The following is a 26,743-nucleotide window of genomic DNA, read 5'->3' on the forward strand; positions in this document are numbered from 1 at the left end:
GTGATGTCAATTTGTATTTGTTTGTAAATCTGTCTTTCAGGTCTGAGAGACTCGAGAGGATAGAAGCTAGGTCTTACTCATTCTGCCCTAGCACCTAACACAGGATGACTCAGTGTATGAAATTACTGTTGAACAAAAAATTGTATTTGAGCTGAACCTTAAATCAATAAATAGCAATTAAAGTATGTGGATGGCCCTTTGAATGTGAGTACTAACTTATTAACGTTGCACATGAAATTATTGGAACCCACGAGGATTGGTTATCAGGATTAACCTCTAATATGAACTGACTGGACCAAAGTGGGTCAAAATTTCATTACAGGAGGCTGGGGGTAGGTGCGTGGATAAATGAAAGGATCCTGGAACCCAGGTGGCAGCTGAGGAAATGGTTGCAGGACTTCTTTAGTTAGCCAGGGACACTTTGGGAGTATTCAGTGGGAAGTGAAAGGAATCACTTTAAGAGTAGATAAGAGAGGCTCTCTGCTCCACCCCATTCAATAGACAGCCACATCTTCTGGCGCAGTGCCAGCCATGTCCCTGAGACACAACAGTGGAGGCTGGAGTAAAGGGATTTGACTGTATTGGGTGCCTGGTCACCAGGGCTAATTTTAACTCTGGCAAAGTGGGTATTTTCACCATCAACGACCCATTCATTGTCATCAACTACATGGTCTACATGTTCCGGTATGATTCCACCCACAGCAAATGTAATGGCACAGTCAAGGCTGGGAACAGGAAACTTGTTATCAATGGAAAGCCTGTCTCCATCTTCCAGGAGTGAGATCCCACCAACATCAACAGGGGTGATGCTGGTTCTGAGTATGTTGTGGAGTCCACTGGGGTCTTCACCACCATGGAGAAGGTTTGGGCTCACTTGAAGGATGAGGCTAAGAGGGTTATCATCTCTGCCCCTTCTGCTGATGCCCGCATGTCTATGATGGGCGTAAACCATGAGAAGTATAACAACACCCTCAAGATCATCAGCAGTGCCTCCTGCACCACCAACTGCTTGGCCCCTCTGGCCAAGGTCAGCCATGACAACTCTGGCATCATGGAGGAACTCATGACCACAGTCCAAGCTATCAATGTTACCCAGAAGCCCACGGATGGTTCCTCTGGGAAGATGTGGTATGATGTCCAAGGGGCTACCCAGAACATCATTCCTGCTTCTAGTGGTGCTGTGGAGCCTGGAACAAAGATCATCTGTGAACTGAATGCGAAGCTCACTGGCATGGCCTTAGATGTCCCACCCTCACCGTGTTAGTCGTGGATCTGACCTGCCACCTGGATGAAGCTGCCAAATACGATGACATCAAGAAGGTGGTGAAGCAAGCATTGGAGGGCCCCCCAAGGGCATCCTGGGCTACACCAAGGACCAGGTTGTCTCCTGCAACTTTAACAGTGACACCCACTCATCCATCTTTGATGCTGGAGCTGGCATTACTCTCAATGACTTAATCTGTCAAGCTCATTTCCCGGTATAACAGTGATTTTGACTACAGCAACCAGGTGGTAGACCTCCACATGGAGTAAGAGCCCCCAGACCACCAGCCTCAGTGAGAACAAGAGGAAGAGAAAGGCCCTCAGCTGCTGGGGAGTTCTTGCTCCAATTTATCCCCTAACACACTGAGAATCTCCCAACCTCTACCCAGTTTCCATCCCAAACACCCTGAAGAAGGGGAGGGGCTTGAGGAGCCCTACCTTGTCATGTACCATCAATAAAATATACTGCACCCAGACATTAAAAAAAAAATGAAGTGGATCAGAGAGACTTAAGGATGGAAAAAAAAAAAGAGGAAGATAAAAGATAAACATCACAATTTTTCCATTAAGGTCCAAAAGGAAGGCAACACAACCTATCATGTAGAAGGTCATCATGTACTCAAAAAGGGTCCTCTAGATTAGAGCTTTCTGCACGTTCATGATGTAACCATTCTTTATCTGCTGAGAAGCAATTTTATCTTTCATCACAACAGAAAAAGAGGTCTCCAGATCCTTTTAAGGCGCCATCATTCCTTGAGATATTTTTCTGGTGACATTGCCCTTCTCCAGCTCCAATTACATGATACTGTCCCACAGCTTCTGATACTCTATTCATTGTTTTACTTCGCTTTTTTTCGGTCTTTTTTCTCTGTGCTTTATTTTGTATAGCTTCTATTGTTATGCCTTCAAGTATTTAATCTGTTCTTCTACTGTGTCTAATCTATTAATCCCATCCAACATACTTCTCATCTCAAATATTTTTTAATTCCTACATTTGGGTCTTTTTTTATATCTTCCATATTTTCTACTTGATATGCTCATATTTTCTTCTATCTCTTTACTGAAGCATATTTATAATAGCTGTTTTAATATCTTTGTTGACTAATTCTATGCTCTCATCTCTGGATTCTGTTTCTATTAATGGAATTTTATCCATGTTATCAATGTATGATCCTGTTTCTTTGCATGTCCTGTAAATTTTCATTAGAAGCCAGACATTAGAGAGCCCTTCCTTTAGAGATCACAATCGTATGATACCTGTTGTCCAATGTCTATAATATTGTTTTATATATCTAGTTGAGTTTTTTGGTCATTTAAGGTGAGAAATAAATTCTTTTCCTGATCTCTATCATGGCTGGAATTGGAAGGCCTTGCAACCCTAAATAAATTAATGCATTAAGAATCAACTGACTTCTAACATCACAATAAATCAGATAATCAGAAATCATGTGCCTCCTGATGATACATCATCATTTATGAAGAAAGCAGTTTTGCAAAAAAAAAGTATATATCAAATTTGATTCTGATCAAGCCTCTAGACGTAACTACCAATTTATAGGATATACAGAAGACAGAAGAAGATCTTAAACTACACCACAATGATATAATCAACAAAATCAAAATTGCAGGAAACTCTGTAGAACCACCAGGTTTTTTCAACAATTTAAATTACAAGAAAACTTAAAAGGCAGAAAGAAAGCTATAGATTAAAAGAAACTTAAGGTATATCAATGTATTGTAATGTGTGGACCTTATGCAGCTCCTGATTCAAGCAAATAAATCTAAGGAAAAATTAGGACACATATGAAACAATTAGAAATTCACATTCAAATCAGACAAGTTAGTTGATGGTATTAAAGAATCATTATTAATTTTAGGTGTTGTAATGGTATTGATTATTTTTTTATTATTTTCTCTTTTAGAAAAACATCATGGCATATTTATAGATGAAATATAGTTTAATAAGACTGGTCACATATAGGTCATCGTAGAAGCTGACTGATACATATATTTGAAATTTTCTATTATGAAAGAATTTTAAAATTATTCAAAAATTATACAATTGAGGTATGGATTTTAAATTTGGCTCTGACATCATTCTGCTCTGTACTTATGGACTACTCATTTCTCTCTAGACTTCTATAAAATAGGACATATAAAACCCATCCCAATATATTTTCCATTATATCCACTTACGACCTATGTGATAGGGGAAAGTTACTTAATCTTTTTAAGCTTCAGTTTCCTTATCTGTAAAAAGCGACAGAAGTAGTAGCAAATTTTTAGGGCTACTATGTGAGTTAAATTAGGTAATGTGCATTAAAGTGCCTGGCACAAAGTAACCACTCGGTAATTATCATCTATTATTATGATGATGATGATTTTTATTATTATCTTGCTGCATCTAAGAGATACTAATGGTTGAATTCTGTACACTTTTTTTAAACTACTCTCTATTTTATTCTCTTATCCCTTCCTTCTCCATATCTTCTTTCTAAAACCTCCCCTCTAAAATTTAATGGAACAGTGTGCCCAATGGCACAAGCCAGGAGAGAAAGAGCTTGGCTCTCCTTCCCAGGGAGAGTCACTGCTGTGGGTCTGGAAAAACGGAGGCGCCACTTTCATCATATTCAGAATATAGTATGCAGCTGCTCTTCTGGTATGCCACACATCCTGAGGTTGCTCCCAAGGGCTAAAAACAGAGCTCAGGCGATCAGCCCATTGCAGCCAAGATCATTCTTTTTCAAGGTGGCCCCATTTCAAATAAAATGGGTACTTTATATGTTTCCCTTTTCTAACTAAGAGTTGGTCTCCCCTCCCAGTCTGTAGTCTACTTGAGGACAAGGACTGTATCTAGTTTATCTTTAAAGCTTGCGCTCTTAGCAGAGTATCTGGGACAGACCAAGTACTCAGTTTTTGCTGCATGAAGAAATTCGTCTATTCTTTTGTTTTATTTGGAGTGGGGCAGGAACAGGAAAGGAACATGGATAGACATGTGGAAAACCAATGTTACGTGGATCTTTCTAACAGTTTTTATCAGGTAGTACAAACTTGTTCACAACTTCCAATTCATTTCTTCTCTTTGTTTCCCACTACTCATCTTCTCATAACTTTCCTCCACTCCCATGGAACTACTTATAGTTCCCCAAATACATGCCAAATATTCTTCCTTTTGAGCGTGTGTTCAAATTATTCCCTCCACCTATTAATATCCCTCCCCCAACTCCCTTACCTTCACTCTTAACATGTACATCCTTCAAGACTTGGTTTCAGCATCCCCTCTTCCATAAAGCTTTTCTCAACCACTGTAGCTGAAAGGGTTTTCTTCTTGATTCCCTTTAACACTTTACATTTAGCTGGAGGCATTCATAATATTCTATCACATGCTGTGCTTGGTTGTACAGGTTTCACAACTTTTACAAAGTTGAGGGCAAGGATCATATTTGAATTTCTTTGGCATCCAGCATACTGCTCTGTATACACCAGGCACCTAAAGAGTGTTCGTGCACTGCTGGCTAAACCTTGCAGAAGAAGAAGTATAATCATTCAACCAAATGTAAAATATAAATAAGTGAGCCTTTAAAAGTATGTTTTACCTGTAAGATTTTTTCCTTAAAAAATTAACACATTGTTTTGAAGTTTTGCTATTATCTGTTTTATAAGACAATATCCCCTACTCCTAGAAATATAAGTAAAAACTGTCATGAGGCATATGTACTTTTTAATGAAATGAATTCAAGAGAAAAACTCACAAAATTAAAAAATAATATTTTGACATTTTCTTTAAATTTCAGAGTAAGACAGACTGGGCTATTAAAAAAAAAAAATCAAGAATCACTAGACAACTGTATCATCTTGGCCAAGCCCTTGGTTTTTCCAAATATCCCCAAACTACTTCTCAGCAGACTTACAGGACATGAAGGAGAGGAAAATGTTGAGAAACAATACAATATTAAATAACTTCAGGCTACTATACTTCTCAAAGATAAGGGCCATGTTAAAAGTAAATCTCCTTTCTTACAATTAAAGATGAGCTGAGGCTTCCTTGTTACTTGGATAATTGCTTTATTTTTTCTTTTGATGATACACTCTAGCACGGTCATCATATATTTATCATTTTGTGGTCCTTTCCTCTTCTTCATTCCTTCTAGATCAAAGATTAAGATTAAGATATATAAACCAATGACATCTCCCACCGCCCACTGCCCACCACCCCATCATCAGCAAACAAACTCAAGGTGGCCTTATCCATGCCATTTCTTAAAGTTATCATGATATTTTACTGTTGGAATGCACTTAGATCATCTAGCCGAACTTTTCCATTTTACCCATGAGGAGTAAAGTCTAGAGAGAGTGTATTATTTGTTCAAGGTCACCCAGCTAGTATCAGACCCCATAAGAGAATCTCCTTTTCTTAACTCCCAGTTCTCAACATTACACCTAACAAATGTCTAGGCACAGAGACGGCCATTAACAAATATTTTCTTGAAGTGAAATGAATTTAATTTCATCTTCTTTGACAGAACTACCTGTCCACTCGGCAGAATGTGGAAGGAAGGGGTTAAAGTGCTGTTGTGAAAGCTATGGCTTAAAAGGCAGTGTGGTGTGAACTCTGGAGTAGGCTTCTTGAGCTCTGATTCGGGCTCTGCCACTGCCCATCTGCATGAACTTGGGAAAATTGCTTTACATTTCTTAGACTCAGCTTCCTCATTGTGAAATGAAGGTAATCACAGAAACCACCTGAAAGGGTTGTCTATTCATTCAGTAACATTGGTTTAACACTTGCTCTTAAGCAGGTACCATGTTAGATGCTGGGGCTACAACAACAGACAAGAAATGAAAGATCATACCCCAAGGAGCTAACATTCTATTAAGTCTAAAGGATATATCCAAATAAAATGCCCAGTACAGAGTCTGGCATCTAAGAAATGTTCAATAAATGCTACTTGTTATCATTATTATTAAAAATGTATTGTATATCCACATTTAAAAAGCAAATCAGCAAATAAATCTTACGAACTGAAAGCTCCACACAAGATTTGAGGGTATAAAACAGCTCACATAGCAGTGTTTCACAAGGACAGATATTATCACCATGGCAATATTTTTCTGAGTTCCTGAGGAACACTTGCTGGATGCTGTGGAAGGTTCAGGCATGGTCTGTGAAAACACCATGGCAAGAGCATCATATAGGGGGTGGAGAAAATCCTCTCCGGTTTATGTGCAGAAAAGATAACTTCCTCTATAGAATCATTTGATAAAATTTAATGTACAAAATCTTAACAAGAAACGTAAACTAGGGGATAATTACTTGTATTACAATGGGAGTTATCTTTTCTTTTCAATGGTCTGCTTTCCTAACATTTAAAAAATGATGTACCACATGCTTAACAAGCACATGAAAATATATTCAACATCCTTAGTCAATAGGGAAATTCAAATCAAAACCAAAATAAGGTACCACTTCACACCTACTAGGGTGGCAAATAATTTTTTAACATGGAAAGTAACAAGGGTTAGAGAGGAGCTGGAGAAATTGGAACCCTCGTACGTTGCTGGTAGGCACGTAAAATAGTAGAGTCTCTGTGGAAAACAATTTAGCAGTTCTTCAAATGTTAAATATAGAATTACCGTATGAGGCTACAATTCCACTTCTAGATATAAACCAAAAAGAACTGAAAACACGTACTTCAACAAGTGAGACATATATGCATGTTCATGGCAACACTATTCACATTAGCCAAAAGATGGAAATATCCATTAATGGGTGGCCCGATGTCCATTAATGGGTGAATGATAAAGAAGATATGGTATATACATACAATGTAGTATTATTCAGCCATAAAAAGAAATGAATTACTGATATATGCTACAACATGGATAAATCCCCGATACATTACACTAAGAAGCCAGATACAAAAGGTCACATGCTAGAAGAGTACATTTATATGAACTATGTCGAATAGATAAATGCACAGACACAGAAAGCAGATGGGTGAAGGCCAGGGGCTACGGGGCAGGCGGAATAGGGAGAAACTGCTTAATAGATAAAGGATTTTACTTTGGAGTGATAGAAATGTTTTAGAACTAGATAGAGATGTAGTTGTACAATATTGTGAATGTACAAAATGCCACTACATTGTTCACTTTAGAATAGTTTTATAACCAACCTTCCAAAAAAATAAAAGGTTAGTTTTAGATTACATGAAATTAATCTCAGTAAGTTTTTTTTTTAAAGATACTGTCCACGTGTCCCATAAACATATAAAGTATATTGGGGGATTTGGGTGGCTCAGTCAGTTAAGCATCTGCTCTTGATTTCAGCTCAGATCATCATCTCAGGGTCATGAAATTGAGACCTGAGACCGGCTCCATGCCTAGCATGGAGCCTGCCTAAGATTCTCTCTCTCTCCCTCTCTCTCTCCACCCCTGCTTGCTCTCACTCTCTCTAAAAAATTTAAAAAAATAAATAAAAGCCTTTTAAAAAGCATAAGAAAAACATTATAAGTGATTATTTAACTGTCTCGGAAATCCATATAAATAGGGCCTCCATTTATTAACGGTGAAGGAAGGAACAGACTGTTCTTACTAAAATCCTGGCTTCTTCCTGTTCAAGAATAATTTTTTTTTTTTTAAAGATTTTTTATTTATTTATTCAACAGAGATAGAGACAGCCAGCGAGAGAGGGAACACAAGGGGGGAGTGGGAGAGGAAGAAGCAGGCTCATAGCAGAGGAGCCTGATGTGGGGCTCGATCCCATAACGCCGGGATCACGCCCTGAGCTGAAGGCAGACGCTTAACCGCTGTGCCACCCAGGCGCCCCTCAAGAATAATTTTTTAAGGTAAAATTATGACTGTCATACAGATATAAAATGAACACATGTCAGAAGTTTTTATTTAACTCATTAATTTAAGACAGAACCAGTAACACGTAAAAAACTGGCTCAAGAGGCAAGGAGAAACACTCAAGTGTATTTGTTAATAGATAGAAATCCAGCTTCTTGGGGTGGAGGCAGGGAGGGTGACCAACTGCATCTTCGCAAGACAAAAATTTGATTGCTTTCCTACAGATAAGAATAGTCTGTATTACTCTCAGTTTTCTACAACATTACAGTTTTCAATAGCTCAAAGATAATGAAAGATAAACCAGGTAACTTGGAAGGATGCACTAGTCGATGCCTAGCATTCTAAAAGATACCCAGCAATTTTTTTTCCCCAGATTTCATAATTTTTCCTGACATTCTTCTGGCATTCAAGGTAATTCACTATCTTAGCAAATGGCTTCTCTTTCTTGGACTTCAGGTCCTTGTCTGTATAAAAACAAACAAACAAAGAAAACAAAACAAAATTTTTTTTTAAGGAAGAGCCGTCTTGATCTTTGACAGCCTGATAACAACCAACTTCTAGGGGCCAGCTGCTGAGTCAGAGATTCCTGTAGGTAACAGCGCTTTAAGCCATCAGCACTCAGGATCACGTCACATAAATTACTTCTCTTTTGATGGGACACGCCATTCCTTGATGAAGGAGACCATATTTCAAATGAGCCACTCCAGGACAATTTGCCTTTTTACACTATTACTGGAAACACAATTATACTGAATTTCCCCAGGTTCTGTAATGACCAACAAGCATCATTTAATTTTTAAACAACTGACTGAAACCAGAGTGAGAAGTCCTCTGGACCTATGAAATGAAATAAAATAGTTGACCTACATGAGATCAAAAAAAAAAAAAAAAAAATATATATATATATATATATATATATATACACTGGTTGAGTTGAATGGCTTTTGAAATTTTTCTATCATTGGCAGGGAGGAGAGACAGTGATCACTTGCACTTAGTTTACTATATTACAGCAATGGTGTACTACTTACTTAGGGATTACTGACTCAGGGAGACTAAGGATTACTAAGAATTGTACTCAGGACACCATTTACTGTAAACGCAGCATGACATTTATGTCTCTTCCTTGTGCTAGCTCTTCTGGAGAGTTCTCCAGCTGCCCAGTACTGGACACACAGTAAGTCCTCAATCAAAGCTTGCTGTTTAATCATAAAATTAATTACAGAGTGAAAACCTACACTGCTCACTTGTGATAATATCAAGTTTCTCTATTTAGTGGACTAAACTATTTTTATTATATTTAAGTGTATTGATCAATGTAGCACAAAGAAAGCACATCTACCAACAGTGTGTGAAACAGAAGTCTTAAGCTTCCAAGAAAAAAAATGTGCTGTTCCACATAATTTTCCATAAAGATCTACAATCCTGCAAAGATCTTCCACCAAAGCCAATGCCAAGATTAATATTAGATTTCTGAAATCAGTAAAACTGTAATCCTGACCCAAGCAACTGTGAACTACCTCCTGTCTTCTGGATTGAGAGAAAGGGCAGCTTGAATTTCCCTGAAATGCCCATACCAAAATTCTTTACATTCCAGCTAAAAATGCCTTGCTTACCATGAGACTTTGGCTTCTGCCCTACCTTTTTCTCCTCATTTTCATTTAGATTCAATGTATAATTATTAGTGGTTAATGCAGGGTCACGGACGTAATTTTTGTCCTTCTGCTGGGAGGACGCACACAAGCACATGCATTCCTCAAGTGTGATTAATTGAAAACTGGGGCTGCACCAAATAGAGTGGAATAGAGAGACCCTTCCCCATCCCTTCCAGCTGACAGCCTAGCCTCTTTGCACACAGCTGTCATTCCAGTTTATGCCCCTCCTTGCCAGAGAACAGGGATCTACCTCAAACAAACCGAGCCTTGAGGGGCGTTTTCTGTGAGGACATCAGGACCTGGAAAGCCGACAGACAACGTGGAAGCTGTGAGTACCTTTGACACCAAGGCTGCTGGTTGGCTGGGGTTTCTCATATCATAGTGATTCTACAGATGAGGAAAACCAAAATTCTCTGGGTGCAGGACAAAGAATACACTCCTGGTGCTTTTAATTTATAGGAAGTGAGTACAGTGGCTTCCCACCTCCACTCTCAGGACCAAATATACTCACTCACTCACACACGCATACACTGATAGTTAACACTTACCTAACGTCTATTATTAAAGCACTAAACAAAATACAGGAGGGGATTCAAAGATTACTATTTCCTCGGTCCAAACATCTGGAGCTGCTAATGTTCCTGGTCTTCCCAGCACTACTCTCTTTGGTCAGATGTACCTTCTGAGCACCAAGCTGCGTGCATGGGAGACTCAAGAAAGAACAGGCCTTTCATTTTCCAATTTGCTCTCTGAGCCCTTGACTCTGCACAACGGAACTTGAAAAAAGATATGAGGGAGCGCTGCTGGTGATTTTAAGATGGGAAATGACAGGTTGCAGGGAAAAAATCAAGAGAAAATATACCAAAAGAGCCACAAGGAAAGGAAATAAGCTTTGTGGGGAAAAAAGAGGAAAGGAACAAAAGGAGAATAGTGAAGAGCTGACCTTTACCAGGGATGGCAGTGGGATTTTGGTTCAGCTTTTAAAGGTCAGCTTGGAAGGTCCAGAGTCAATGCCTCACTACCTGTGAAGTACCCCCTGGAGGAGAAATATCTATGAAACACATTATGCTAAATTGCAGGGAAATAGATGGAGACAAATTAAGCATTACTGAAGACCCATCTGATTTCTCCTCCCATCTCACAGATACAGTGAAAAACCCAAGTAAACCCAAGGAATTTGTTTTTGAGTACTCGGTCTGTGGCTGATTTTTTTCTCTCACTTCTCTGCCATATTTCCCAACTTCTCCATAATGAGAATGCACTTTTATAGATAAATTTAAATAAATTATTTTATATAAATAGAGCAAACCTCCAGACTTGGGAGAGAAGGCCCTGGGTCAGCAAGACATTGCTGAGTAGACCAAGAAACCCCAGAGCTCCCCGGGCTTAACACCCACTGCTGTCAAAGTTTGAATCTGTTGGCTTTTCTGAGTCCAGAAGTTAACAACAGGATAATAACATCTGCCTTCCTTACAGAGTAGTTCTGAAGGTCACAAGATAAATGTGTGAAAGTGTTTTGTGAGTATCAAGCACTTAATCAGTGTGAGACAGTATTATTCCAGTTAAAAGCAACTTTCTAGAAAACTAAATAGGGTAGGGATAGATAAAAAGAATGTAGGTATTTAAATCTATTTCCCCTCCATTTAAGTTCCAATGAGATCCACAGATTAATTGTGACTGGCAAAGGCACTCTGCTCAGGACAGATTCTGAAGCAACAATAAAAACTGAAATTCAGCACTATGAATCTTTACTCCACATCGGGTAACTTGTATCGTTGCGAAATCTTCGGGTCCTAGAACTGAGCTCCTGAGAGATCTTCCTACCTTTCCAGTTCTGGTAGAAGCTGACCTCCTGGGGGAAACAGTGAACCCAACCGATGTGGAAGAGAGCTAGCAAAGATATATTTGAAACTGGAAGATATCAAGTGACTTCCCCCTGAGATTGCCCCCAAGTTTGGTTTCAAGTTCTCACCTTGATGTGTTTAGCTACCTCCTAGAGGAGCTGGAGGGACGAATTAACTGAGCCTGACAGGAGCGAACAATAAGTATATCAGGACAAGGCTACAAACTTTTGCCGACACTAGTTCATGGCCAAACCCGTATCTCACTCTGGCTCTCATTTGCACAGAGCATTAGGAGAACAGATGATGTCAACACCAGGCGAGAAGACAAGTTATCTCAATACTCAACCCCTGGCAGGAGAATTTGTGCCCTGATTTATTTTTAGTGCTTTTCTACCTTAGTAATCCAGTAAGCTGAAGAAAAGCCAGCAACCTGACTGTTCTCTGAGCTCACCACCCTTATTTATCCCTTAGCAATCAGCAAGACATTTAGTCATCTGGGGGAGACTCTATTAGGAGTTTGGGGTCCCACCATTTGCAAACTTTCAGAGACCACACAGGATTATTCTCCCAACCCAAGCAGAAGCATGGTCGTAATCACTGGTGGCAAAATTTTTGACTCAAGGGAGAAAGACAAAGAGAAGTTGCTAACAAAAACAGGTACCTACAGTCTATCATTTTTATCAGCAGGGTGGAGGATAAAGTAAAAAGCAAGAATTCAGCTTTACCTTTCATGAAATGTTAGATCTTAAATTAAGGCACACATTCTCCTTATCTTTAGCTTCAAATAGGACCGCTGCAAGGAATTCACAATGAATAGAGAATATCTTTTCACCCAGATGCAGAAAGTGAAATATCAAAATATTCATCAGTCATTTCCACATTTTTGCATTTGAATTTAACCCCAAATATTTAATTTTATTTCAATCTCATACAGCTTGTGAGGACAGATTTATCCAACACCAGCTGTCCTCATAGTTAAAAGCTGCACCACAAAGATAAAATTAGAATTGAGTCAGGATCATATTTCTCTGCAAGAATTCTGCTCTATGTCCCACTAATGCCTGGAGCCACAACTGACAAACCAAATACCAGCATTATTCTTGCTTTTCTTGAACAGTTCCTAAGCACCCACAGTGCGGTAGAATCTACATATATCACCAAAAAAAAGGCATGAACCCTAAACATATAGAATTATACTCATGGGTACAAACTTATTTCCAAGATTAATTCTCACCCAAATATGAGGAAAGTATGTTCTGTTTCAAGAAAGCAGGGAGTAAGTGAAGTCAACGATCACAACTCTACCACCACCCTTTTATTCTCGAGTTTTCCACCATAGGAATTTTCCAAACACGCATGAGACTCAAATTAGACCAAAGTCTGTTTAAAGTTTAGAAGATCATATTTCTCAACAGGCATTTTACAAGAGGAAAAAGCAAAAGTGATCAATAAATACACAAAAGATATACAACCTCATTTATGATTAAAGAAATACAAGTGTATGAAATGAGATACCACATTATGGGGATTATAAGGAAGTGATGTTCAAATAACTATTGAGAATGTACTATTTCACAAAAGGGCAATTAGGCTCCTTAACTATTAAAATGTAAAATGTATGTGCTTTATTCCCCCTTGTAATTCCACTGCTACAGATATACTTACAAGAAGATGCAAAGGTGTGTTTATAAAGATGCTCACTTAAGTATTGTTTTTAACGACTACCATATTCTTCAACAGTGAACTGATAAACTATTATAAACCATATAAAAAATTCTATGTAGAAATTTAGAAGAATTAATTAGATTTTTATGTGCTGTTATCAAATGATGACCCAGATATATTAAGTGGAAAAGCAAGGTATAATATATATAGTATGGCTGCATTTATGAAATAATAAAATTATATACAGAGCTGTACATGTATATAATTATATATCTGGAAGGATATTAAGAAATTTTTAATAGTAGAAATTGGAGACTGGAAAGTGCCAACTTTTGCTTTTCACTTTATACCTTTTATATACTCTGAATTTTTAGAATTTTTGCCTTAAACATCTGCTACTTTTATTTCTAAAATCTCTGGCAAAAAAAAAAATCCTTTGCCATTCAGAGGTTTGTTGCAATTTTATGGTAAATTCATTTGCATGGAATATCCCAAGTCCCTAAAAGTACTTTATGAATCAAAAGAATTAAATTATACTCAAAGTAGTTTGTAACAGTGACTGTATTTTACTGTATTCTGTTTCTTTGAAAACTGGTAATTCCTGAAGTTTGGTAGAATTGGCCAGAATTCCACTCACTTACTATGACAGATAACAAAAAGGAAGTTGTTTTCACACATCTTTTATTTTGAAAATGCATTTGACTTTCCAGGATATATTTCTTCATACCTTGATGTCATTTCAATGATTTGAAAAGATTTAACGCCATATGATCTAATGTCAGAAGAATATTAAGCACGACAATACTCTGAGAACATTAAATTCCTCCAAGACTTTCATAAAAAGGACCTCTGTGGCAACCATCAGTTTGTTCTCTGTATTTACAAGTCTGATCATGGTTTTTATTTTTTTTTAGATTCCATTTATGAGTGGAATCATATTGTCTTTTTCAGTCTGACTTATTTCATTAAGCATAATACCCTATAGGTCCATCCATGTTGTCTCATATGGCACAATCTCATCCTTTTTTATAGCCGTATAATATTCCCCTCCCTCCCTCTCTCCCTTCCCTCTCCCTCCCTCTCTCTCTCTCTCTCTCTCTCTCTCTCTGACATTTCCTTATCCATTCGTCTTTTGACAGACACTTAGGTTGCTTCCATGTTTTGGCTATTGTAAATAATGTTCCAATAAACACAGGGGTACATGTATCTTTTTACTCAGCGTTAGTGTTTTCACTTTCTCTGGGTAAATACCCAATAGTGGAAATATCTGATCATATGACATTTTTATTTTTAATTTTTTGAGGAACCCCTATACTGTTTTCCACAGTGGCTGTACCAATTTACATTTCCACCAACACTGCACAAGGGTTCCTTTTTCTCCACATCTTCGCCAACATTTGTTGTTTCTTGTTTTTCATATTTGAGCCATTCTAACAGGTATGAGGTGATGATTGCCAGAGGGGAAGGTGGTAAGAGGTTGGGCAAAATGGGTGAAAGAAAAAGGGAGATACAGGCCTCCAGTTATAGAATTAGGAAGTCATGGGAATAAAAGGCAGAGCATAAGGAATACAGTCAATGATACTATAATAACAAAATAATGGGACAGATGGTAGCTACACTTGTGAACATAACATAATGTATAAACTTGTCAAATCACTAAATTGTACACCTGAAACTAATGTAACATGTCAACTATACTCAAATAAATAAACAAACAAAGACCTCTGACCTCAGGTTCAAGAAGCCAAGGACCTAAGACTGAGTAAATGACAAGCAAGCATGTTCTGATGTAGGAAAGTACTCTGGACATTACTAAATGGAAGAGAAATTTAAGTTAGTAGAATTTCAGTATATTTTCAGGACTACTACCTCACCTGATCTCACCAAACCTCAGGCTGGAGATAACTACTCAAATTATCTGCATTTTGACATACTGCATAGAAAAGCCTTCCACAGATATAGGCTGAGGTAGCGATTTTAATTTCCTTCTCTTAGGATGCATTCTCCATGATATTACTTTTGAGTATTGTAAGTCTGCACATGTGTTTTGTTTTTTTTTTTTAAGGGACCTTGGCTACATGACATGTATAATAATTTATATTATGAATGGTAAATCAACACATCTGATCATCCTCTACTTTATTTCCTACTTCATTTCCTTATTTATTTAAAAAAATAAAATGAATCCTGTGAACCCATCACTCAATCCAAGAACTGGAACAATACCAATAACTGACAGTATCCATGTGCTCCTCCCCCAAATCTAACCCCTACTGGCCTTCCCTCAATTTTAACCACAATCCTTTATTTTGTGTTTTATCACGTCCTTGTTTTTCAGATAGTCTTATCAAGGGTAGACTATGTTAACTATCTATGTTAAAATGCCAGAATTAAACAGGATGAACATTACAATGATGTTGGTGAAGGGCAGGACCCTGCATGAGACACTCTGAGAAATACACAGATACCTGAGAGAGCAAAGCACTGTACCTGGCACTCAATACATTTTGGATGAGTTGGATTTAGCAAAAAAAATTTACCAAGCACACAGTTTATGATTGCATCCTTAAATAACAAGGGACTGGTGGGGATCTCTTGGAATTTGGGCAAACTAAAGAGATTCATGATCTAAACAACTCCCTCAGTCCCCCACCCAGAGCCACTCTATAAAACAGGTCACTTCCTGGTTGTCAGCCTCCTCCTCTGGCTCCTTTCTGCAACTTTTTCTCATTTGGCATTAAGGGCCAGAAGTTGAGTCTCTGCTCCTTGATAGTTAATACGAAACTTCTACCCCACCTGTCCTATACATGATGACAGATAAATCCCTTAGGTACGGGTCCTGTCATGTCATTCTATACCCAGTACAGAAACCCACAATGATTCCTTGACACATATATCATCTAAATCCTTACCCTGGTGCTTAAGGCCCGTTGAGATCTGATCCTAACCAATCTTTCCAAACTTCTCTCTCCTGTCAAACTGACTTACTTGCTATTCCTTAAGCACGCCTCACATTTTAACCAATGTTAAGACTTTGCCCATACTATTTATCAAAGTGTAGTCTGTAGACCAGCAGCATCAGTTTTATCTGGGAGTTTGTGAGAAATGAAGGATCTCAGGCCCCAACCCAGACCTACTGAATCAGAATCTGCATTTCAACAAGATTCTCAGGTGATGCAAATGCATGTTACATTCTGAGAACCACTGTAAAACTATCTCATGCTTTTCCATGGTGCTTGAAACTGTTATCATTATTTATTTCCCTACAGAACACATGAGCACCTAGAAAGCAAGGGGCTATCCAAATTACGTACCTAGGATATGCTGCTGAACCCTCAGAAACAAGGGAATATACTAAGTGGATACTCAACAAAGTTCTACAGATTGACTAATTTGGTTTCAGTTCTGCAGCTAAAAAGGTAACTAAAAGCACCATCCTTCACTTTATGGTCTGACAAATCTGAGCAAACATAGACACCATACCCACAGAAGCGTACATGGGCATACACACAGTCTTTTACAGATAGACTTCTTAACAGGAAAGAAAGTTGTAAAAGAAAGTGATGTTCAAGCCTGACATAACGATCCAAACTATTTTTGGGTCAACTAGACAACCACTCTCATTTCCTTTAACCTAAAACTGAGGGCCTGGATTTACTTGAGGGGCTCTGAGGTCATTTTAGACTCTAATATTTAAGGATTCTCTGATTGTAAGGGACATCACTTCTGCACTGTCCCAGAATTGACTGGAGGGACCAGGGACAGCCCTGAGATTAAGTCTGAAGCTGCAAAGCCTGACTTCCTCTCTCCGTTCTCTCTAAACCCCAGCTTCTTTGTAACCTCCCTGAAAACCTCCTGCTCTGCACATGTGTCTGCTACCATGACCTGTGCCCCCCCCCATCTCCTGGCACTTCAAAATGCCCCTTGCCTCCATGAGCTTGTCACTGTCACACTTCTCTCCCCTAGTCTGTACTTCGCTTCTCAGTCTTTCACACAGGTCAGCATTGCCAAAGTGACAATGAGCTAAATTAAACTGTGCTAAAAGAAGAAAGTTAGGACAGAAAGATGTCCCGCTAACCTGTCCTAATCATCCTCTTCTCCTTCCCCTGTGTAATTCCTTAGGAACTTTCTGGACGGAAGTGTAGTGGGGTATCATTATATCATACTCTAGAGTGAAGGGGCGGGACCTAGTGAGAATCTGCCCTTTGGATCTGTTAAATATTTTCACTCACTGAACACACTTTCAGTTCTGCCTCTGCCAAAGGGTCTGATGTAGGTCTTGGGGGCTTTGACCCAAAGTTATTTCACATCTCAAAAATGCAATCAATACAGTTATCACACATCTCTCTCACATTTTTCAAAGAGCCTTTTGTACAATGTCCAGTTCAATTTATTTCAACACCACATGTATATTCTTATACATCTAAGCAATAAATAGAAACCACTGTCAGAGTTAAGTTTTCAACCCAGTGTCCAGGGTATGAAAAGATTATTCCTCAACATTTCTGCTCAGATCCTTGTAAGGTACCTCCTGAACCTAAAAGCTAGTTACAAAGTTCAACTTCAGGCTGTCCCTTAGAACCTGGGCACCTTTCCTCTGATTTCCCAAGAAATACACAGGTCAAGGAAGTATATTTCTTATAATAGAGATTAAGAGCTCTCTGCTGTAGATATGGACTATGTGGATCTTATTCCTGGCTCCACCACTGACTGGCTATGTGACTCAGGGCAATTTGGGTAACCTCTATAAGCTTATGTTTCCTTGTTTGTAAAATAAGAAAAACAGTATCTCTACATCTTGGGGTTTTGCAAAGAATCAATGACAAAATGCATATAAAGTGGTCAATACAATGTCTGGGTATTAATCTCATTTTATGGTTGTTAAAAATCAAAGAGCAGAGAGGACTGTACCTCGTCTTTTTTTTTTTTTTTTTTTTTTAATTTGCAAAGCCTGCTTAATGCTACAAATTCTCCTCTCTAGGACTCTTCTAGTTACACAGAGCTCTAGCACATGCTGCTGTCCATGTGGTGGGTAACCTGACTCTGAGCTAATGACAGTGTGTGGTCTTAGCTGTCCTGTGCACACAGTATTCCTCTTGGCAATAACTCTGCATGTGTGTGCAGGGCAAACAGAAATGGAATGGTCACTTTTAAAAAATCAAGCATGATCTTATAACAGAAAAATTCACATACTCAAGCCAGTGGCATCAAAAAGGACACCTGTATTTTAGGGTAAATATAAAAAGGGAACAAAAGTTTTAGGGTTAAATACCAGTCTCTTCTGAACTTAGCAGGATGTGAAAGAGATTAAGAGGAATCTCGTCTCCCCTACCTCCTAGAGGAGGACTTGCCAACTGCCTTACATGCTTCAGAGTGTCCCCACCAGAGAGGGTGTCATCTGGTTTAAAGCAACAGCTCTTACTGTTTAAAGACAAAAGAAGGGGCGGAATACATCCATGGATAAATTGGTGTCTCTGTCTGAACCACTCTATCAGAGGACTAACATATTTATAAAACAAGTCAGTTTTGATGTGGGCTCGAGGACATGAGAGTTTTCGAGGGATCAATCTAAACAAAGAAAACACCGTACCTACGGGAAAGGGTTCTGGAGAGCAAGCAGGTGACAGAGGTGGGGAGAGCTTACATAATGTAAACTTTCATCAATTTGGCGGTTCTGCCAAAAGGTGGAATGAAGGTGGTTTATTGCTTCCAAGACCGTTAACTTTTCTCCTGACATCTCTCATCAGCACAGCCACTGCCAGTGCTGGAGAATGAGACCTCAAAGTATTAAAGATTATTTTCCTAGAGTCTAGGCCTCTGCCACCACTGCTCCTTTGCTGCAGGGCTGGTTCAAGTTCAATATTTTAAGCTCAGGTAAGAAAAAAATCTACTAGGGGCGCCTGGGTGGCACAGCGGTTAAGCATCTGCCTTCGGCTCAGGGCGTGATCCCGGCGTTATGGGATCGAGCCCCACATCAGGCTCCTCTGCTATGAGCCTGCTTCTTCCTCTCCCACTCCCCCTGCTTGTGTTCCCTCTCTCGCTGGCTGTCTCTATCTCTGTCAAATAAATAAATAAAATCTTTAAAAAAAAAAAAAAATCTACTAAACCCAATCTTGAGTAAATTTGAAAATTCTCTAACAAAACGAAGTAAAAAGTAGCTTGCCACATAATTCAAACCAAACATCTGTTTATCTTGGTATTTGAGACCTAAGACCTGAATTTTTTATAAGAAGAATTGTATAAATTGGGTCTTTGGCAACTAGTTCCTGTACCATCATAGGTGAGGGTCCAAGAAATCACAACAGAACAAAGTAAGAGAAGTTTCCCTTTAAAAGAGAAAGAATATTATTGGAACACCTGCTCTTCGAGCCCTAAGCCTCAGGGTGAGAAATCCAACTACCCTGGGGCCACTCTGGTACGAAAAACCAAGCCACATGGGGAGGCCCTGGAGAATGAGATACAATGTGGAGAGAGAAAAACAAAGACAGACAGTTAAACACCAAGCAGCATCAAGGTGCCAGGCATGTTAGATGGTTAGGAAACCATCTTGGAAAAATGCACTTTCTAGGCCCAGTTGCCCCAGTTGACAATACCTGGATCAGAAATGAATTGCCCACCTAATGCTTCTCAAATTCCTGACCTAAAACAGCAAGTCACAGGAAAAAGACCATACATCCCAAAAGAGCTCCTAGATATGTCCCACATTTTTCCAAGCCCACTAGGATCTCAGCATCAGGGAGAGGAAATAATCACATTTCTAATCAAGACCAGGCAACCTATCTTTTGATGGAGAAGCATCCTGAGAAAGGCCATGTACAATGTGGACTCTGACAACAGGAAAACCAGTACAGTGAAGGTTGATATACATAGATAACCAAACAGAAATCTGTATGCCACTTAGAATGTAGCAGTTGTCTTTTAAAAGAGTTTGTAAAGAGATAAATGGATAAAGAAGATGTGGTACACACACACAATGCACACACAATGGAATATTACACAGCCATAAAAAAGGATGAGATCTTGCCATTTGTGGCAACATGCATAGACCTACAGAGTATTATAAGTGAAATAAGCCAGACTGAGAAAGACAAATACCATATGATTTCACTCATATGTGGAATCTAAAAAACAATACAAATGAATATAAACAAACAAACAAAAAGCAGAATCAGACCTACAAATATAGAAAATTGACAGCTGCCAGAGGGAAGCAGGGTGAGGAGATGGGCAAAATGGATGAGTGGGAGTGGGAGATACAGGCTTTCAATTATACATTAATTAAGTCATGGGACTATAAGGGACAGCATAGGAAATACAGTCAATGATACTGTAATAATGTTGCATGGTGACAAATGGTAGCTATGTTTGTGATGAGAAGAGTATAACATATAGAGATGTTATATATATGAATCACTATGCTGTACCCCTTAAACTAATATAACATTGTATGTCAACTATAGTCAAATAACAGTGAGTATTTTATTCTAACATGGAGAGACATGACTTACAATGTTCTTGATACAGACTTCCTGCTTGGCACTGTGTAAAATCAAGAAATTTGACAAACTCTGGGGAAGCAGCAAAACATTAAGTATGATCAAGTAAAATTTCTAGTCATATAGAAAACAAAAGCCCACTCTTCACAACAGTTTAGCTTGTTCAAAATAAAAATAGGTTATTTCTTTTTTCTGAAAAGTAAGAGAGAAAGAATGAAAGAGAGATAGAGACAAATATGAAGGTAGTATGGTAAAGCATAAAAAATAAAAACCCACTGTTGCTAGAAAATGGTCTAGAAAAACTGGGGAAGAAGTGATATGATGCATTTGTAGAACTCCCTGTAAGAAGTATAAGAACTTCCTTAAGAACTTTTCAAAACCATCATCAAAATACTCAGTTTGGGTCCCTGGGTGGCTCAGACGGTTGGGCGTCTGACTCTTGGTTTCAGCTCATGTCATGATCTCAGGGTCATGAGATCCGGCCCCACTTGAGCTCCATGCTGGGCATGGAGCCTGCTTGAGATTCTCTCTCTCCCTCACCCTCTACCTCCCCCTACCAGCTCACGCACATACTCATTCTCTCTATAAAAGAAAAAAACATTACTCAGTGGATGTCATACATCATCTTCTCTTAAAACCTGAGTATGTTCACAAGTCAAATTAATTTTCACAGGGACTGACACCGGTGGGCCATAGCAGAAGCTCTGGCCTTGTTCAAAAAGTGTTAGAAATCATCACACATACACACAATCTACAACTCCTTTTCTGACCGAACTCACGTACTTCTTTCCTCAACTATTTCTTCTTCCTCTTGCTGTGTTAGGTATAATATGAAAAGAGTGACTTCTACAGTATCTCATGCTTTGTGGACAATGCAAATTAATTAGCTTTCTGTGAATATAGGTTATTTAGTATGGCATTTGTTATAAATATTTAAAATAAACACTAAATCATAAAATAGGCAAACAAAAGAAAACATATTGGAACAGCAAAATAAACTTTTCCATCAACTCAAGTAATACTTACTAAGGATGCACCAACTTTAGCTTATTGTGTGAATTTTCTTAAGTTTTCTCGCTATAATGTTACATTTAAAACATTTGAGGGGCATGTGGGTAGCTCAGTTGGTTAAGCATCCAACTCTTGATTTAGGTTCAGGTCATGATCTCAGGGTTGTGATATCAAGCCCCTTGTTGGGCTCAACACTGGGCATAAAGCCTGCTTAAGATTCTCTCTCCCTCTGCCCCTCCCCCACAACTCATGCACGTGCTCTCTCTCTCAAAAAAAATAATAAAAATAAAACATTTTATGCTGCTAATCTGCCTTACATCACTTCTCTTTCTCCAATTTTTGCCTCATGTAGCTACTATCAGATTCTTCGGTGGTTCACTTTTAAATAGCTCTAATGTTCTATTTTTCAGACCAAGATATCCTAGCTATCCAGGCAATGTTATAAGGACATCAGCATTGTTCATTTGTGTGATCTCTATGTATCTTGTAATCTTTCCAGGGTAAGACTGCCAAGATCTTGGGCTCTTCATTTGGTAGAGTCTAATTCTGTTCTCTTTACAAAGAGCTAGGGTTACACTCAGCAAAGGTTACCATTTACGTGAGCCATGAAGCCTGCTAGCATAACCCATCACCAAAGTAAAATCCCTAGCTATTTTTTCTCTCAAGGACATCCCGAGTGCTACCTAAAATCAAGAAGGAACACTTCAGGACAGGTCACATGTAGGGCCCACACGTATTGAGAATTCACATTTTCATTCTGATACTTTGGAGTGTGGAATTATTTCACAGCAGTCAAGCAAAGGGTTGTTGTTTTTTTCCTTTGAAAACCTCCTTCTTTATCCCCTAGAGGAAAATACACGAGAAGTGAATGTAAAGATTACAGGAGGTTTAGCAAGAGAAGTCAATATTTTAAAATGAACTTTCTTTTCAAAATTCTTCCTTTTCTGGAAGTGGGGAAGAAGTAGTGGTTCTCACATTCAGTTTTGTTTTACCACTGAACCAGATGAGTTCTGAAATGTTTGCTTTCACAAATAAACAACATTTTAAACTGTTTAAGTAATTTCTAAAGCTCAGTTCATCTTTCAAACCTCAGGGTTCTAGAGCAGCCTAAGCACTGACCACTTTTGCTTTTAGGTCCAATGTTCATCTTTCTTTCTCTTATCCTCTGATGGAATTTCATTTGCTCTGGTAATTACAGAAATCAGAGATTTTAAAGCACAATCAGACTCTGAGAATTTAAAAATACTTTAAAACAGCTAACAGACCTAGAAAAAACCTTAGGGACCATCTCCCTTCTCACTTCTCATTAGATACGTGATACCTGAGACCCCAAAGGGTCTTCCCCAAGGTCGTATAACGAATTAACAACCGATCTAGAATAAAATCTAGATTTTCTCAATCCTGAATTAGCGCTCTCTCTCTCCCAAATGACCTGGCCTCTCTATTATTTTCATCCTTTTGTCTAACATCTTCAAAGAATAAAACTAAGGTTATATTATTTGCTCAAGACACACATATTTGCTCAAATATTATTTGCTTCAGACACAGATTGTTTAATTCATGCTAACCAGTGGCACTTCCTAAGTAAGATGCAGGGTACTTCTTGGTTCCATTAGTTATCACTGTCTCTTTCACTGGCTGGAAGATCAGGGATAGGACAGAGGAAGTTCTGCCAGGCCTCCTCACTCCATGGATTAAGTGACAGCATGGGCTGTCTGGTGACTTGCCCAGGAAGTTTGATTGTTCCTACTTACAACAGGAGGCATCTGGAATTTAGAAGTCCCAGTATTACCTTTCCTTTATAAGGACTGGATTTTCTCTTTTTTGTTCTCATTAGCCTAGGAACATCAGGCAGTTTCGAGGTGGGCAAAAACCTAAATCTCATCCACCACCAAAATTATTCTGTTGATATTTTCCAGCTTCTCCTTTGAGAGTGCCAAGGGGCTTAGAGGAAATTCTAGCCTCTTGAACCAACTGACCTTATATTTATTTATAAGGTATGTTTCTTCCAAGGAGTTCCAAAAGTTTCATACACACTCTCTCACTTGATCCTTCTCTTCCCATGGGGGGAAGCATTTCATTTTTATCTTCCTATCACAGCCAGAGTGTCCCTGATGTATACAGGGTTTCTCTCCAGGGTCTAAAACTCCAAGGTTAGAATCTCCAGAAGCCTCACAAACATTCTCAACTGAAGTCTCAGCCAACTCTCCACTATACTAGGCACTAGGGATACAAGAGTGAACAAAACAGACTAAGTCTCTGACCTCATGGAGCTTACATACCAAGTAAAAGGACTGTTTCATTACCCACTGAATTCAGAACCACAAATACAATGTATCCTGACAAAAGAAAAAAATCACTACAGTCTCAACTACTCAGACTAATATCCACAGTTTTACATTTATCTGGTAATACAGAATCCATTTGCTAGAAGTGTATACGGAATGCACTAGAAGACAAGAGATTTGTATTCTAATCCTGACTCTTGTACCAACAGACTGCATGACCTTGAACAAATAATATAAACTTAGTTTTGTTCTTTGCAAATGTTAGACAAGATTTCCCAAGTCTTCTCTTGGTCTGCAATGATGGGTGATTGGTTAACTCCACCTAAGATGGCTGGTGTGACTTCCTGCCAACATCAGAAGAGGAGGAATCTATTTCAATTGCTTTTATTTGTAGGATGAGGTTGAAGGAAACAGCACAAAACAATACACGTCCCCTAAAACTATTAATAGCATCTCCCTATGCATTAATCTATGAAATCAATCATCTCCAGACCTACTACATGATCGACACTCGGCTAGATACTTTGAGGATGGGACACATTTGAAAAGATCCTTAATCTTAAGGAGATTCCAAATGAAAGTACATAATAATAAATAATTAAAACGAAAGCCTATGAAAGAGGTTTTAAGTTCACAAGAGAAGAAAATCAAAGAGAGCTAAATTAGAAACCTCTGAGGTGGGGAGCCTGGGTGGCTCAGTTGATTAAGCATCTGCCTTCTGCTCAGGTCATGATCTCAGGGTCATGGGATCGAGACACCCATCAGGCTTCCTGAGCAGGGGGTAGTTTGCTTCTCTCTCTCTCTCTCCCCCTCCCTCTCAAATAAATGAAATCTAAAAGAAAAGGAAAGAGAGAGAGAGGGAGAGAGAGAAAGAAAGGAAAGAAAGAAAAGAAAGAAAGAAGAAGAACAGAACAGAACAAGCTCTGAGGAAAGGTGGAAAACTTCACCTGGATCTATGTATAACAACCATGATCACAATAATAATAGCAGCTAACATTTACTGAGTGCTTGATACATAGCACATGTATGCATTAAGTGCTTCTGTGGGCCATCTCACACAATCCTCAAAACAACCCTAGAAATAAATCCTATTATTGTGCCTATTTTACAGAATGGGAAACGTGATGCTTAGAGGGAAGCGTAATATTCTTAAATGGTAAATCCAGATAATCTGATTCCAGAGCGTTCCTGACCATTGAATGGCTATGAGATGCTTTCCCCATGCATGACAGAAAGAGATCAGCACAGTATCTGGCACACAGCTAAATGTTCCCTAAATGTTATTTACTTCCTTTTTCTATCCATCCCCTACCAGTATTCACCCCACCACTAGTATACTCCCATCCCCAGCTCACATACCTACACACCTCTGATTTTCCAATTTTAATATTCTTCAAAGTTCAGCTGAAGGTCGACTGTGGGCAGGAAGTTTTCCTAGACCGGTCAACCTTCTGTCTCCTTCGGTCATAGCACTTATTTCTAACAGCCTATTGGATGATGGTGTGCTGTCTTGTGATGTCCCTGGCACTACTTAATGTCTTTGACATTAATGTTTCTGATGTCTTACAACACTGTTGAGGTAGTTTCTATACTATTATTATGTGTCTTTTGCACAACTTATCTGTTCATATAGTTTCACTGTGTCAGCTAACTCTAAACTCCTTTGTGTTGCTCCTGAGGCCTGACAGAGGAGACAGTAGCAAGTGTTCAACAGTTCAAAAGCTGAGGTGTCTGTGAAGTTTTCATTCATCAGAAAAATGATTCAAATCAAATAAATACAGCCAACACTTCCGAGTTTGATTCTACCCTGTTTAGAGAGTCTGAAGGTATAGATTCTCTGCCCAATTTTGGACATAAAGGTAATCTATGCATGTTCGCAATTCCTTTAGCACAAGTACACTCACAGAACTGAACCTATCTTCTTCTGAACTACCAAGGAATAATCCTATCCGTCCTTTGAAATAAAAAAACAACTACCCTTAAAAAAAAAAAGGCAATTCTAGGACACAGAGTTTTTTTAACCTTACAAATTGTAAAATACTATATATAGACATGAGTGATGTAATATATTTGGCCATTTTATTTTTTTTAAAGATTTATCTATTTATTTGAGAGACAGACTGTGTGTGCACACAAGCAAACTCGTGTCAGGGGAGGGGCAGAGGGAGAAAATCTTCAAGCAGACGCTGAGTGTGGAGCCCGACATGGGGCTCAATCTCACGACCCATGAGACCACAACCTGAGTATCTGGACATTTTAAATAAATAAAATGTACATTCTGTAGCCACTCTCCACCTAAGAAATGAAGCATGAAATAGTATTAGCAAATCTTTTACATGGGTGAAATTTTAGCCTAATGCAAATTAAGCACAAAATGGTTATAAAACTTCAAGATAAAGGAGTTTTTAAAGACAGAAAAAGCCACTAAGAATTATGAGATTATATACTAAGATGAAAAGGAGATTAGATAAATCTAATCCAAATGGATGGTATCAAACAATGTATGTAAAAGATTTTTTTAAGTAGGAAATAAGTTTTTTTCATTAAAGCACTATAGTAATAAAAAGACCCTACAGACTGGGTTTTCTGCAATAGTTACAAATACTCTATTTCCATAAACCAATGGCTTTCTGAAAATTACAGTATTTTGTTATTCAGGCTAGTCTGTATCTTCC

The 26,743-nt window shown here is 38.6% G+C and overlaps 1 pseudogene; it reads left to right on the forward strand.

Annotated features, from left to right (window-relative positions):
- The first annotated feature begins 525 nt into the window (after window positions 1–525).
- Window positions 526–26,743, forward strand: part of LOC100463747 — a 33,015-nt pseudogene continuing 6,797 nt past the window's right edge.

Source organism: Ailuropoda melanoleuca, chromosome 3, assembly GCF_002007445.2.
Source record: "Ailuropoda melanoleuca isolate Jingjing chromosome 3, ASM200744v2, whole genome shotgun sequence".
Lineage (NCBI taxonomy): Eukaryota > Metazoa > Chordata > Mammalia > Carnivora > Ursidae > Ailuropoda > Ailuropoda melanoleuca.